At 39.8% G+C, this 13,243-nt stretch overlaps 1 long non-coding RNA gene across 1 annotated transcript; it reads left to right on the top strand.

Moving 5' to 3' along the window:
• The first annotated feature begins 2,989 nt into the window (after window positions 1-2,989).
• On the top strand, window positions 2,990-11,769 carry LOC141575081 (uncharacterized). Its single transcript, XR_012502380.1, has 3 exons — window positions 2,990-5,498; window positions 6,160-6,736; window positions 11,148-11,769. It is a non-coding gene; the product is annotated as an uncharacterized LOC141575081 (long non-coding RNA).
• Window positions 11,770-13,243: the final 1,474 nt, after the last annotated feature.

Here is a 13,243-nt window from a genome sequence, read left to right as displayed (position 1 = left end):
ACAGCATGTAAAGTGTGTTACACACAGTTGAGCACACCCCACCTCAAGGATGTCCCATCAGCTTCGTTGCTGCTACCAGGACTCTCCATCTATTTCATTTATCCCTTCGCCAATCTGTTTGCACATTTCCCCATACCAATGATAAAACCAACCATTGTAAAGCAGGAGGGGACCACTCTAAGACCACGTGCTTGCATATGTTTCTCCGGAGCAGTGTAGGGTCCCCAGAAGGAGAACTCCTCTCCTATACTGCAGACATCTTATTCAGCATCCTTCCCCACTCTTTCTTCTCTTAAGCTTTCTTTGCTCACCAAGGTTGAAAATATATCTTATCACTTCCTCTGCATCAGCGTTGTCCCATAGAAATTTAATGCTAACCGCATACACAATATAACATTTTCTAGTAGTCACATTTTAAAAAGTAGTCAAAAATGCTCAACAAAAATGTCCAAAATACCGTCATTTCAATATGCAATCAATATAAACATTACTGAGAACTTTATTAATGAGACATTTTACATTTTTTCACTCCTACTATGGCTTCAGAATCAAGCATTTTTTAAATCTTATAGCACATCTTAATTTAAATTCCTCATTTTTCTCCACAAAAAGCTACTGGGTACATTGAAGTGTTACAGCTTTTATTTTTCCTTTGTCATACGTGTGTGTCTGAGTTTCTTCTTCCCATTAGAGTGGATGTTTTTATTTGTGTCTCTCCCAGGATACCTCTGATGTTGGTTTGGATCTCAGTCTAGGTCTGACCAGGCATTAAATTGATGAATAAACAAACAAGCAAGCAAACAAATCATTCACAGTTAGAGCTAAAGAAATAAAAACACCAACGTACAGATTAAATCGTTTACAGACTAAACATCCATCTTGTCTGCAGGTGTGTAATCCTACCTGGGGCTCCCTCAGATCATCCTAGTTAAGATTTAAAGGATAGAGTATCAGAATGTAACACACACTCAGATGATTTTTTGAAGTCATTTATTTGATCAACCTATGAAGCCAAAGTTTCTCTCTGTCACGAGGTAGCTGAGGTTTACTGAAGCAATTCAACACAACTTATTTTTTTATAGATATACTTAACTGGGATGATGGCAAGGATGTTATGTGCCTATAAATAAATCCATAAGAAGCAACAGAGCATGTCAGGCAGTAAGTTGTGGGGAGAATCAGTGAGATTGGATACGGAATAAGGAGGCTAGCTCATGATCTCTAGGTTAGGGTGTATCGGGTATCAACAAGGAATGCTTGTCTCCAGGCACTTGGGTTACTGACGGTCATTCTGAAGTCCTTCTCTCCATGCTGAACTGTCTGTGCGTGTTGTGTGCAAGGCTGGTTAATTTTGTGTCTTAAGCACTATGGGACGCAGAGAACTCTAATGGAAACATAACTTGTGTATTTCCCATGTCTGTTTCCCAAGTGTGAATCATGGATTTATCTCATGGGTGAGACACAACATTTAATGTTAGGTCTATGTGGGTAATGGAAGAATTTTATTTAACAAAACCACAAAAAGTCTGCTTGTAAACCAAAAGAATAGCCCCATCTTAGGATCTGTGTGAGCCCAGGATGTAGACACACGGTTTCCCACTGATGCGTGTGACGTCCTTCCTTGTGGAGAGGGCTCGGTAGAGCCCACCGGCTTTGTGCTGGAACTCTCTGAGCTTCAAAACTTATTCTTCCATTTATTAGCTGTGGGTCCCTGCACAGACAAGTTAAGCTAAGTCTCAGAGTTCTTTTTTTTTTTTTTTTTAAATTGGTGTAATAATAGTAAGCTCCTCACAGGCAGGGTTAACCTTGCATATTATACTAAGCACTCAAAATATGTTAGCTATTGATAATTTTAGGAAAGAGAAAATATTTTTGGCTATTTTTTTTCTGCAAAAATCTCTTTATTTGTACCCGAAAAAGAGAATTAAATAGCTACCATCTGAGAAAGCTGGACAATCCTGTCTGAACATACAGCTTTCTTCGTGTCTTATTTTGCCCAGGTTTCTAAAACTTCCTCGTAAACTGACATATCCATGAAGAAATAAGGACCTAACAGACCCATTTCAGTCAACTCTTTAAACATGTTGAAACTGAGCATTGTTATGCATCATCTATCTTTTGGTTTAAAAACTAGGATCAGCAGAAACATCAGACGCCTGTGGAAATTCACAGTCATCCCTCATTTGTTTCCTCAGTGTCTCATCTCTGGCAGCAATTTTTGACTCCTACATCTTAGACCTGGTTCTTAATTACGCCAGAGTCATTATTTTGTTGGAATCTATCAGTTGTGGGAAAGATACACACAATGATTGTATCAGCTTTTACATCTCAAACGCATCTCAAATCGTAAGGGACCAAGAAAGTTAGTCTTAGAAGGTAATTAACTGCTTTGTCCTCCGTGAATTGAATTATTAACAATCTAGTCCCCAACACATGCAGTCTAGTTGACTGTATCTATTTGCAGCCCAGTACTTTGTTCTCAGGCTGTTGTACCGTTAAGATAATTAAAGATATTTACACTTATCTTGCCAGTAAGAACATTGCTCTTGCTGTTAAGGAATAATTCTAATCTAATGTGATTTATATTTACATAATATCCTGTTGTAATATCAAAAAACACTTTGTTGCCAGACAGCGGAAGGTATTGAAATTGCGGTTTACGGAAGGGAAAGAAAGGTCACGAATAATTACTGTCAAATAGAACAGTTAGCTTATTTTATCTGTTTGCTCCAACAAAATTAAGCTTGTTTTCTCTTGGAAGTAGTTGCCACGTAACGGAGGCACCTCTGTCAATTTCTTAACTCAGTTTTCCGCTTTTCCTTCCCTGGGTGTAATGCCATGGACAAAGTGCATTTCAAAATTCAATTTTGCTTTCTCTGCCTCCTGTGAATCAAAAGTCATCCACAACAAGTCATAACAAAGCTTTTTTTTTTTTTTTTTTTTTTTTTTTTTTACCAAGGAAGGACAAGTTTGCACAGGAAAATAAAAATAAAATGTATAACCATCATTCATTCAGATGGTAATGTTTGAAGCCCCACGTACCCCAGTTTCAAATCATGTTAATGAACTTGGTGGTTAAATTATAATCATGTGGATAATTCGAACTGACATCAACCTTATAACGTCAAAAGTATTTCAAGTCACATGATTTTGTTTCCATGTTAAAGGTTTAGATGCAACCTGAGAACCCGGAGGGGGACCTGCCCTCTCAGTGTCCCCAGGACAGAAGGAGTTCTTGGGAGGCAGGACTTGCAAAGCTAGAACACATTAGGATGGTTGGTGCTCCAGAACGTAAAACTCAAAGAAGTATCTCAGGATAGCTCAGAATTTAACACGGGGATCTTCTTCCAGGTGAAGAAAGTCTGAGTCCTTTATCCTGTGTTCATATGGTTACACTTTTTTAAGCATCGTTTGTAAATCAACTTTTGTCCTGGGCACCAGGGATTCAGGCTCAGGTCTGGTCCCAGTTAGATGCATAATAAGAGAGAGAAATAAGCAATCAGAAAATTCAGAATTGAGGTATGTACAAGGTCCGAAGGGACATCAAAGAGTATAGTAAGAATTTAACTTGTTATATTTCTGATGTCTGTTTTCTAAGTTTGACTTCTGATATTTATGCCGGTTAAAATAAAGTGTCAGATTTTTCACATATAATTAAAATAAAATTTTAGCAACTTAAAAAATTTCTGCATACATAACCAACAAACTCATCCACTAAGTCATAGGTGAAAAATCAAAAATTCCTGAAATAAATCACTTTTGGGTTCAGTATATAGTTAACCTTATTTCACAAACAACCCAAAGATTTATGAATTCTACCAGCATTTTGACCAGCATTCTATTATGATAAAGGGGTCGATTCACTGAGAAGACATACCAGTTTCTAAGTGGAAATAACCTAACAAAAGAGTTTCAGAATATATGAAACAGAAATTAAATAGAATTAAAAGGAGAAAAAGATGAATTGACAATTATAGTTAGAGAATTCAGTGACCTTCTCAATAAATGACATAAGAAATAGACAAAAGTAAATACAGAGAAAAATACAAACAAGACTGTCAACCAGCTTGACCCACAGGGTGTTGGTAGGTCCGTCCACATCAACCCAACCACAGAAGATTATACACCCTTTTCAAGTGCACATGGAAAGTTTGCTAAAGTAAATAATATTCTAGGCTTCATAAAACTCTCCTCAATACATTTATGAGAACTGAAATCATACAAAGTGCGTTCTCTAAGGACAACATACTTAAACCAGAAATCATTTTCTAGTTTACAGAAAAATTTCTGGAAGAACACCCTGAATATTTGCAAATAAAACAACACATTGCTCATTAACCCACGTGTCAAAGAGGAACTCGCGGCAACACTAAAAACATGAAAAATAAAAATATCTGTTTTAAAAATAGAAGTATTTGATATGAATTCTTTAAATATTCATAATAAAAATAGTTACAGTGCAATTCATTGAGATTTCTCACATCTTAGGTTACTTTTCACAGTAATTACCCCGATTTTTTTTTTTAAAAACTCCAGTGCAGAGATTTCTAAATATAAGAGCTAGGATTATGTCTACCGTGTCCCTGGCACTCATAAACATCCAACCTATAGCACCTCATTTATTTTTTAACATCGACTTGTATTACACAGATTTCTATTATTCTGCCCATTTTACAGCTGGGGAATCTGAGGCAAAGGAGGTTCAGAAACTTACCCAAAGTCACAGAACTATTATTAACCTGAGGTCAACCTGGGATTCAAAACTTGGGATGTCCTGGCTCTGTAACCAGCTCATTATGATTGATTGATACCTGGGCACTTATAAAACAGAAGCAACCACCATTCTCCTTATGGTCTGCACGGGGATCATGAGATACGTGGGCACCTGTGCCAAGATGGGATGGCTTCGGATGATGTGCAAAGCTCTCGGTGCTGTGGGGCCATCTCCTCAATGTTCAGAGTCAGCTTTTACAGTGTCCTTCATCTCCATTTAGGAAATTTATAAGCAGCACCTGCCCACCGTGGGTACTCTTCAGAACCTCAGAAGAGTAAAACAGTGTCTCTCATCTAAAATTTTTGTGATTTTTTTCCCCCTAATGCCTCTACATTTTCATCCCCCTGAAGCTAATGGCCACCCCCAACAATGCTGGACATCAGTACATGGTAAGAAAGAGCATCGTCCTTTGCAGAGTCAGAATGTCCCTGTCATTTCCCCTGCAGGGGAAAATGCCAAGACAGAATAATTGTTTCTTACACGGCTCTGAGTCTCAATCTTCTCTTCCCTTAAGGATTCATCTTAGGATATTTACCTTCTTACTTTTCCGTCACTGCCTCTCACTGATTACATTTCAATCTGACTCGGCAGATCTTTACAACTATCTTTTCAACATTCCTTTCCTTTAGAGCCAAGTGGTCTAAACCCCTGTGGCCTCACTTCCTCCCGGCTTCCGAGATTGGATGTCTTCCTCTTCTACACCGTTGAAACCCCTCTCCCTCAGGTGAATTCCAGTCGCAACGTTCAGTTTCCATCCTCCTATGCTTTCTCCAGAAAAAAGCCTTCATTCAACACCATGGCTTCCGCTAGCAAATGAATACTGATAATGTCTCCTCTCGCCTTGCACTCAAGCTGAAAGTCTGTCTTCCTTGCTGCTCAGAGGACAAATGCTTTAAGAAACCTGGCCATCCATCTAATTAAATAAGATGTTTCATGTGAAACAAAACAAAACCCTCTCCCCTCTTTCCAAGTATCTGTTAAAGTCAAACATTTTAAATCAGCATAGCTTACTTCTCTTCTTATCACCCAAATCCTTAGTCACTGAATCTCACATATTTTTCCTTTACACTTTCTAATCGAGCATCTCTCCTTCTCCATTAGCCGCTAGTCCTTCAGATCCTCACCTCGTACTGGGATTTTCATTCTGATATCTCTCTACTGTCTCTCCTACTCGAATCCTCGGTGCACTTGATAATTATTAGGATTCTTACATCATTTTATTTCCAACGGGTCCTTCCCCGTAGTAAGAGACTGCTGCATGCTTGTCTACTGTACCAATCTCAAATCTGCATTTGTAGCTGAAATCAATTAGCCTACTCTACCTTTCTATAATAGACACCTTTGATTTTGGTCTGACCAGCTGCCCTTACCATAACCTTTTTCAGTCCTAGTAACCATCCTCAGCATCCTATCCCTTGATGCCAGTGGGAACAAGGACCCAGGTCTGATCAATTGTGGAGTCTCACCCCTTCCTGCAAAACTGTGACTATGTACATCAAGAATGGTCACCTGCCCAACCTGCCCAGGCTGAACCAATCAGCACCCCCCGCCACGGGCTAGATTCCAGACCTGTGAGAGAAAAGCCGTCTGCTACAGGAATCACGAGCTGTGAAGCCATCTGCCATGTTTCTTTCAAGGAAGAATGCACGCTTCTGGGTATATCCAAAAGAGAGAAGAAATACGGAACACAAATTAATGTTGTTTGAGCATGTTGATCAAGACACAAATAAAGCCTGACTCACTCTTGGACTTCTCAGACGCCTAAGCCAACACATTCAATTGTAGATTCAACTTTTTATATTGGGTTTCAGTCATTTGCAACAGGAAGAGTCTGCCTGTCATATTAACGTACCCATCGTTTGGTTTATTATTGGAAAACCATGTAGAGAATCCAGAGATGAAGCTGAATCAGTACCATTTGAAGTTTACAGTCAATTTGGAAGAAGATTGCCCTATGTTAAGGTAAGATGTGTATGTTTATATTTGGTAAGGGTTTCCAGGGAAGGAAAGAGAGAGCTAACCAACTACAGAGAAGTGACTGATTCTGAGCAGGTGGAGTGGGAAAGCTTCTGGGCACAGGTGCTTTCCTTCCTCATCTTATTATTTATTATTTTTATTTTTTAAGAAGGCAGTTCTCACAGGGACTGAAATAGTTGGTCAGAATGCCACTTCTGCACAACTGAGGGAAATACACTAAAATCTGTTTCACTGTGTGAGGTGTGAGAGACAGGATGGTGGAATGATTAAGAACATGGTTTCTGGGGTCGGCTATCCGGGGTTCAGGTTCCAGTCCCACGAGTCACTAGCTCTGTGTGACTTCAGGCAAGTTACTTTACTTCTCTGTGCCTCAGGTTAAGTGAGTGTGCGTGTAAATCCATAACCGTATCTCTGTCTGCACCTATTTCTACACAGTATCTGCCACGTGATAAATACGGCATGTTGGCTGAATATTTCAGAAGCAGAAATGAAGCTTTTCATATTTAGTTGAGAAATTTTACAGATTTTGACTCACTGTCAGTAAGTTTTTAAGCAACATTAACGATCATAGATGAAACACAGATGACCGCGTGCCTGGAAGCTAACCAAGCCTTGGAGATAGAATTTCAATGTCCTATTTACAGTGGCAATTCACTTTTTTCCCCCAGTTTTATTGAGATGTAATTGGCAGATAGCACTGTCTACGTTGGAGGCATACATCTTAATGATTTGACTTACATCCATGATGAAATGATTATCATGGTAAGTTTAGAAAACTTCCATCCTATCATTTAGATACAAAATTAAAGGAAAAGAAAAAAATTTTTTTTCTTGTATTGAGAACGCTCAGCATTTATTCTCTAAACAACTTTCATGTATAACCTACAGCAGTGTTAATTACATTTATCACGTCGTATATTCTATCCCAGTAATTATTTATCTTAAAACTAGAAGTTTGTACCTTTTGATTGCTTTCATCCAGTTCCCCTTCCCCCAGCCCCCTGGGCATAAATGCTTTTTGAATCAGACCTGGGAAGATCGGTTAAGTTCTCAGTACGGCTCTTAAATTTGATCCCCGAATATATCGTACTATTATTTTGCTTGCATACGTTCATTTTTTAAATCCTTTCCAATCCTGTTTGTTATTCTGGAATTATTTATCGTGAAGGCCCCCGTTCAGAGGTAGCGCCGTCTCCTTCCTGCTTGTACCAGGATCAGTTATTCCGTGTGTAAGTACATCTTCTCCTAATTAGCTGGTACCCTCCTGAAAGTAAAGATTGTGTTATCATCTCTTCAATATTTACCAAGGCACCTAACACAGCTGTGGGCACAGAGTCCTTAGAAAACCAAAAAGGGACACAGACACTAAGTGTCTGTCGGTGGTATATTAGCTTCATTACTGAGTGATCCTGAAAGCTTCTTGATATTTTCAAGTCAGCAAACCTAGTAGCCAGGAGAATTCCATTCTCTTCCATGAAATTATTTCAGCTTGCAGAGGAAAATAGATTAAACGATGTTTGACTGACAGGTCTAAATCGAGACTACTTTTTTTTTTTTTTTTTTTCACCTGCTTTCACCTCTAAGCCTTTAACTGGCATCTTGGGATTAAGGACATTAAAGGACTTTATGATTGAGAAAATAAAATGTTTATAAAGAAGACGATGAAAAGAGACAGAAGTAAAAGCTGAAGGAGTATTCAGTGTAGATGATTCAAAGCAGCAAGTGAAGTAAGATATCAGTAAAGACATATGATGACATATTTAAATGCTTTTGCTGTAGAACAGTAAGATGCCAAAGGCTTTAAAACACACAACAATGAAAAAACAAAACAAAACAAAACACACAACAATGTGAAGCCAAAGACTTAAGAGGCTGATGTGACTAAGAGCTTAGAGCTGCTCTGCTCTGAGAGCGATAGCTGAAGGTCATCTCCTTGAGATTAAATGCATGGAAAATAGTTCTTCCCACAGAAAGGGCAGCAGCAACTGAAGTGAGGCCAATCAATGTGTGACAGTAATTTCACAAATAGAATCGCTGGGTAAAGATGTGACAACATAACGCTGCAGAAAAATTGTGTCTTTGCTCAGGGAAAACAGACTCATCAGAGAAGAAAGGAAAAAAAATCAGCAAATATCTGATTAGGTTTAGATTAGGGCAGATCGAGCTTTTATGGGGCTTAATATTAATTTGGGGGGATTATCTTTAAAAAACACCACCACAGATGAAGACTTGGTACAAATTATTTACTTAGAATAAGGGACGAAATCTCAACAAATCACAAATGTATATAATGGCACATATATTATAAAGTCTATAAAGTAACAATAATTAATAGTCTGGCACATTTCTTTTTTTTTCCTTTTTTAAATTTTTTTAACTTTTTTTATTGAGTTATAGTCATTTTACAATATTGTGTCAAATTCCAGTGTAGAGCACAATTTTTCAGCTATACATGAACATACATATATTCATTGTCAACATTTTTTTCCGCTGTGAGCTACCACAAGATCTTGTATCTATTTCCCTGTGCTACACAGTACAATCTTGTTTATCTATTCTGCATATGCCTGTCAGTATCTACAAATTTCAAACTCCCAGTCTGTCCCTTCCTACCCCCACACCCTTGGCAACCACAAGTTTGTATTCTATGTCTATGAGTCTGTTTCTGTTTTGTATTTGGTTTTTTTTTTTTTAGATTCCACATATGAGCGATTTCATATGGTCTGACACATTTCTTTAATGACTTCTGCATTTTTTTTTGCTGTGCATTATTTGATTGTCTTTTCCTATGAGAGAGATTTTTTTTTATAACATCATTCTCTATAAACCAAATGTGAGAATGATGTTAACTATACTATCTTTCCTTCAAGAAGGATAACTGGCTTTCCTGTAGCATCATTGGTCCAAACATTTTTGCTATCAATAGTTTAGGGAAGTTTTCTGCTTAATAACTCAGTGTTGGTCATGTCATATAAATTATTAGGATTGCTGACAAGTTTGGGAATCTTCTCCCCAGTTTCTTTCTTAGATAAGCTGTTACAAATATAGTTGTTGTTTTCAATACTGCTAAAGATTTAAGCCTTACAAATAAGAATTTGGATAAATTCTGTTTTGCGCTATTTCCATTAAAAAAAAAAGAATGCATGATGCTTTTATGATGCTATATTCTGCTTACAAGTAAATTCTTGAAATAGAATTCTCTGCTTATAATTTTATGCAGGGAATGATTAGAGACAAAAACTCCCACAGGATAGCTTGTAGTTTATATATTTCACATCTTTTTCCTCCTTCACTATCCACATGACTCCTGTGGCAAACACTTTCGTATTTTGAAAGCAACATTCTGTCATCGTAAAAAGGATGACCACAGATGGCTAACAATAACTTAACTGTACCCGGGAACCAAAAAAGTATGTCCACCTAAACCCAAACTAAATGCATCCTCAAGTCAACTGTGACAAGGCCAATCCTCAAAATACCACCGCCATTTCAACGCAACACAAGGGACCACAAGGGAAGGTGGGTAGCGCATCGGTCTCAACAGATTACAGTTATGTCCCTTCTGCACATTTTACGAAAGCATATAACTCTGCGAACAAACTGTTAAACACCTCCCAAGGCCAGGCAAGCAAGGGTTCATGAAACCTAGTGGTTAAATACTCACCTACGTGGGAAAAAGACAATTCAGGAAAGGATGCTGTAAAGATTTCTCTTTTTGTGAAATGCATGTAAACTCTGCAAAACATAATCTTCGCTTTTAAAACTGTGAAATTTAACATGTAAACAGGAACGTGCATGTATTTGCCCCCTGGGCTGCCATGACAAAATATGGCTTAAACAGCAGAAATTTCTTTTCTCTCAGATCTGGAGGCTGGGAGCCCAAGATCAAGGTGCCGGGTTGGTTCCCCCTAAGGCCTCGCTCCTTGGTCTGCAGACGGCCGCCTACTTCCTGTGTCTGCACTTGGCCTTTTCCCTGTGGGCCTGCATCCCTGGTGTCTCGTCCCCTTCTTTCAAGGACGGACACCAGTCCTACTGAATTAAGACCCTGCCCTCATGACCTCATTTAACCTGAATTACCTCTTGAAAGACCCTGTCTCCAAATACAGTCATATTGGGTGTCAGGGCTTGACCATATGAACTTGGAGGCAACAAAATTCAGTCTGAAAAATCTTCAGTACATCTCTTGGTATTTTCCCCTTGACTCTGCATCTAGGAGGTTTAGTAGAAATGAGCCTTGAATTGCTTCCCCTGTGCTCAATTAGTGCCCTTTGTGAATTGGGACTGAAGATGCTTAAACTGGAAACTTATCTATTAGGCTCTACTTTCAAAGCTCCGTACCTGCAATGAAAACACAGGGAGATTCTATATTATTTCTGTTGCTATTTTTGACCAGCAGCACTGAACCGGAGCTGATGATAACGGCGACAGTGGTAAATGTTCTGAGAAGTCTGCGTCGTGGGCACTGGTGAACTCCCGCCGACACACTGGTCATCACTGGACCCTGCCTCTGATGCTGCGTGCGGTACAGGTCCATTGAGGAGCTGTTCCGCTCTGGGGTCCCATCAAAGGGGTACCTGCTGTGGTCTGATTCCAAATTCTGAGATGGAGCTGGTCCCCTGTCATTTTCCTCTGAGGGGCTCAGAAGATGCCATCCTCCAATTTGCCACCTTGACACGTAAATTATTTTGAACTGAAGGCTATGAAGTCCCAGCAGACTCAAGGAAAACTTTTACCTCTCCCTTAATACTGAGAAGAATTTAGCCAGGGGGGCTTGTAGCAGAAAAAGAGCTATTAAACCAGAGATAACGCTTTTCTTTTTAATCTGAAAGACTTGTGTGTGTAGCGGTGTAAACTTGCTTACCCAATACCTGCTCTTCTATTCCTGTGAGTCACCTCCCTGCCCTTTGAAGCCCTGTCCCCCACCCCACTCCATAACTAAGGGAGGCAGGTGAGCCCCAATTGTCCAACTTGCCTGTGGGTCTCATATTTTCATGGGACTTCATATGTACAAAATTAAATTTTTCTCCTGTTCATCTGTCTTATGTCAATTTGTTAGCCCAGCCAAAGAGCCTAGAAGGGAAGAAGGAAATTTTTTTCCACTCCTGTACCTCTAAACCCAAAGAGTAACAGGCTGCACTATTTACTTGGCACTGAGAAAAGAGGAAAGAGTTCAGGCTGTAGCCGAGCGGGACCCTCTGGGGTCTTCCCGGGATGGAGCCCTTCCCCGGGAACCTCTGCTGTAAGTCTTCTCTGAGAACAGTATCTCATGCATGTGTCCTGAGTTTTTCAGATGCTAAAAACCACCACCCAAGGGAAGAAATTAACTACTTGATGATGGAGAGGACGTGGCCCCCAGACCTTCTGGCACCTGGGGGTTGATGGTGTTGACCGCCCTATTCCCTTGACGTCAACCCATCAGAGATTGTGCACAAGCTGATCACACACCCTGCGACCCCCTTCCATTACCCGCCTTTAAATATGCTTTGCTGAAGCCCTTTGGGGAGGTCAGGGTTTCCCTGGGCGTGATCCACCCTGTATTCCTGGCTTGGTCCTTCAATCAACCTTTCTCTACTCCAAACTCCAACATTTCAGTTTGTTCAGCCTCACAATGTGTCCAGCACACGAACTTGCCTTCAGTACCAAGGCTTTTTCAGTCGTTTATAGGTACAATTATAGTAACTGCAACTCTTTTTTTTTTTTTTTTTTTTTTGCAAAAGTTACTGCGTTTCAAGTGCCCTGACTATCAGTACAGAAACCCACTGGCCATGTTATATCCCGCTATTTCCTTTATGCTGTGGGAGGGGACCTGTGTCCTCATTTTTGGCTTCTCTTCAAGCTGCCATGACACATCTCGCAGTCAGCAGCCTGGCCTTCCTTGGATGACTCTCCACCAGGTACCTCCAGCCTTTGTCGGCATCCACTCCTGTTACAGCCTCGCTGGCCTCAGACGAGGAACACTGTTCTAGGCTCTCCTGCTCCGTCCCAGGCACGCAAGAGATGCTGACAATAATCTTTCACTGCCTAAGTAAGATCTGGTTGCAAACGCCGACAAGACTTTACAGAAATTTCAGGTACATAAGAAGGAAAGTGTAACAAAGAAAAATTAAAGATGCTTCTGGGAAGGGCTACTCTCTGAGACCACAGACTCACACTCATTTTCAAGGACTTTACATTATAACTCAGTCATGGCGTGTCAGTTGTCAGACTACTCTCTCTCTATAAAGCCCCCGTGGCTTTTGTCCATGCTTCGAATCAGAGCCTTGCTCACATTCATTGCCTCTGTTCTGGGATCTGTGACCTCAAAGCAACTCCCAGATCTGCAGGACTTCATACACACCCCAGAGGGACAAAGTAATCAGAAAAAGAGAATCAATCATTCGTATGTTCTGGATTATTTCTAATAACGCCAGCAGCACATTTCAAGCTAATGCCATGAATCTAGGTAAGTCCCTGTTTTAGGAGTACTTTATGGTATGTCAAGCAATGTTATTG

The sequence above is a fragment of the Camelus bactrianus genome, chromosome 26 (genome assembly GCF_048773025.1).
Source record: "Camelus bactrianus isolate YW-2024 breed Bactrian camel chromosome 26, ASM4877302v1, whole genome shotgun sequence".
NCBI classification, from domain to species: domain Eukaryota; kingdom Metazoa; phylum Chordata; class Mammalia; order Artiodactyla; family Camelidae; genus Camelus; species Camelus bactrianus.
This window is presented reverse-complemented; position numbering and strand designations above follow the sequence as displayed.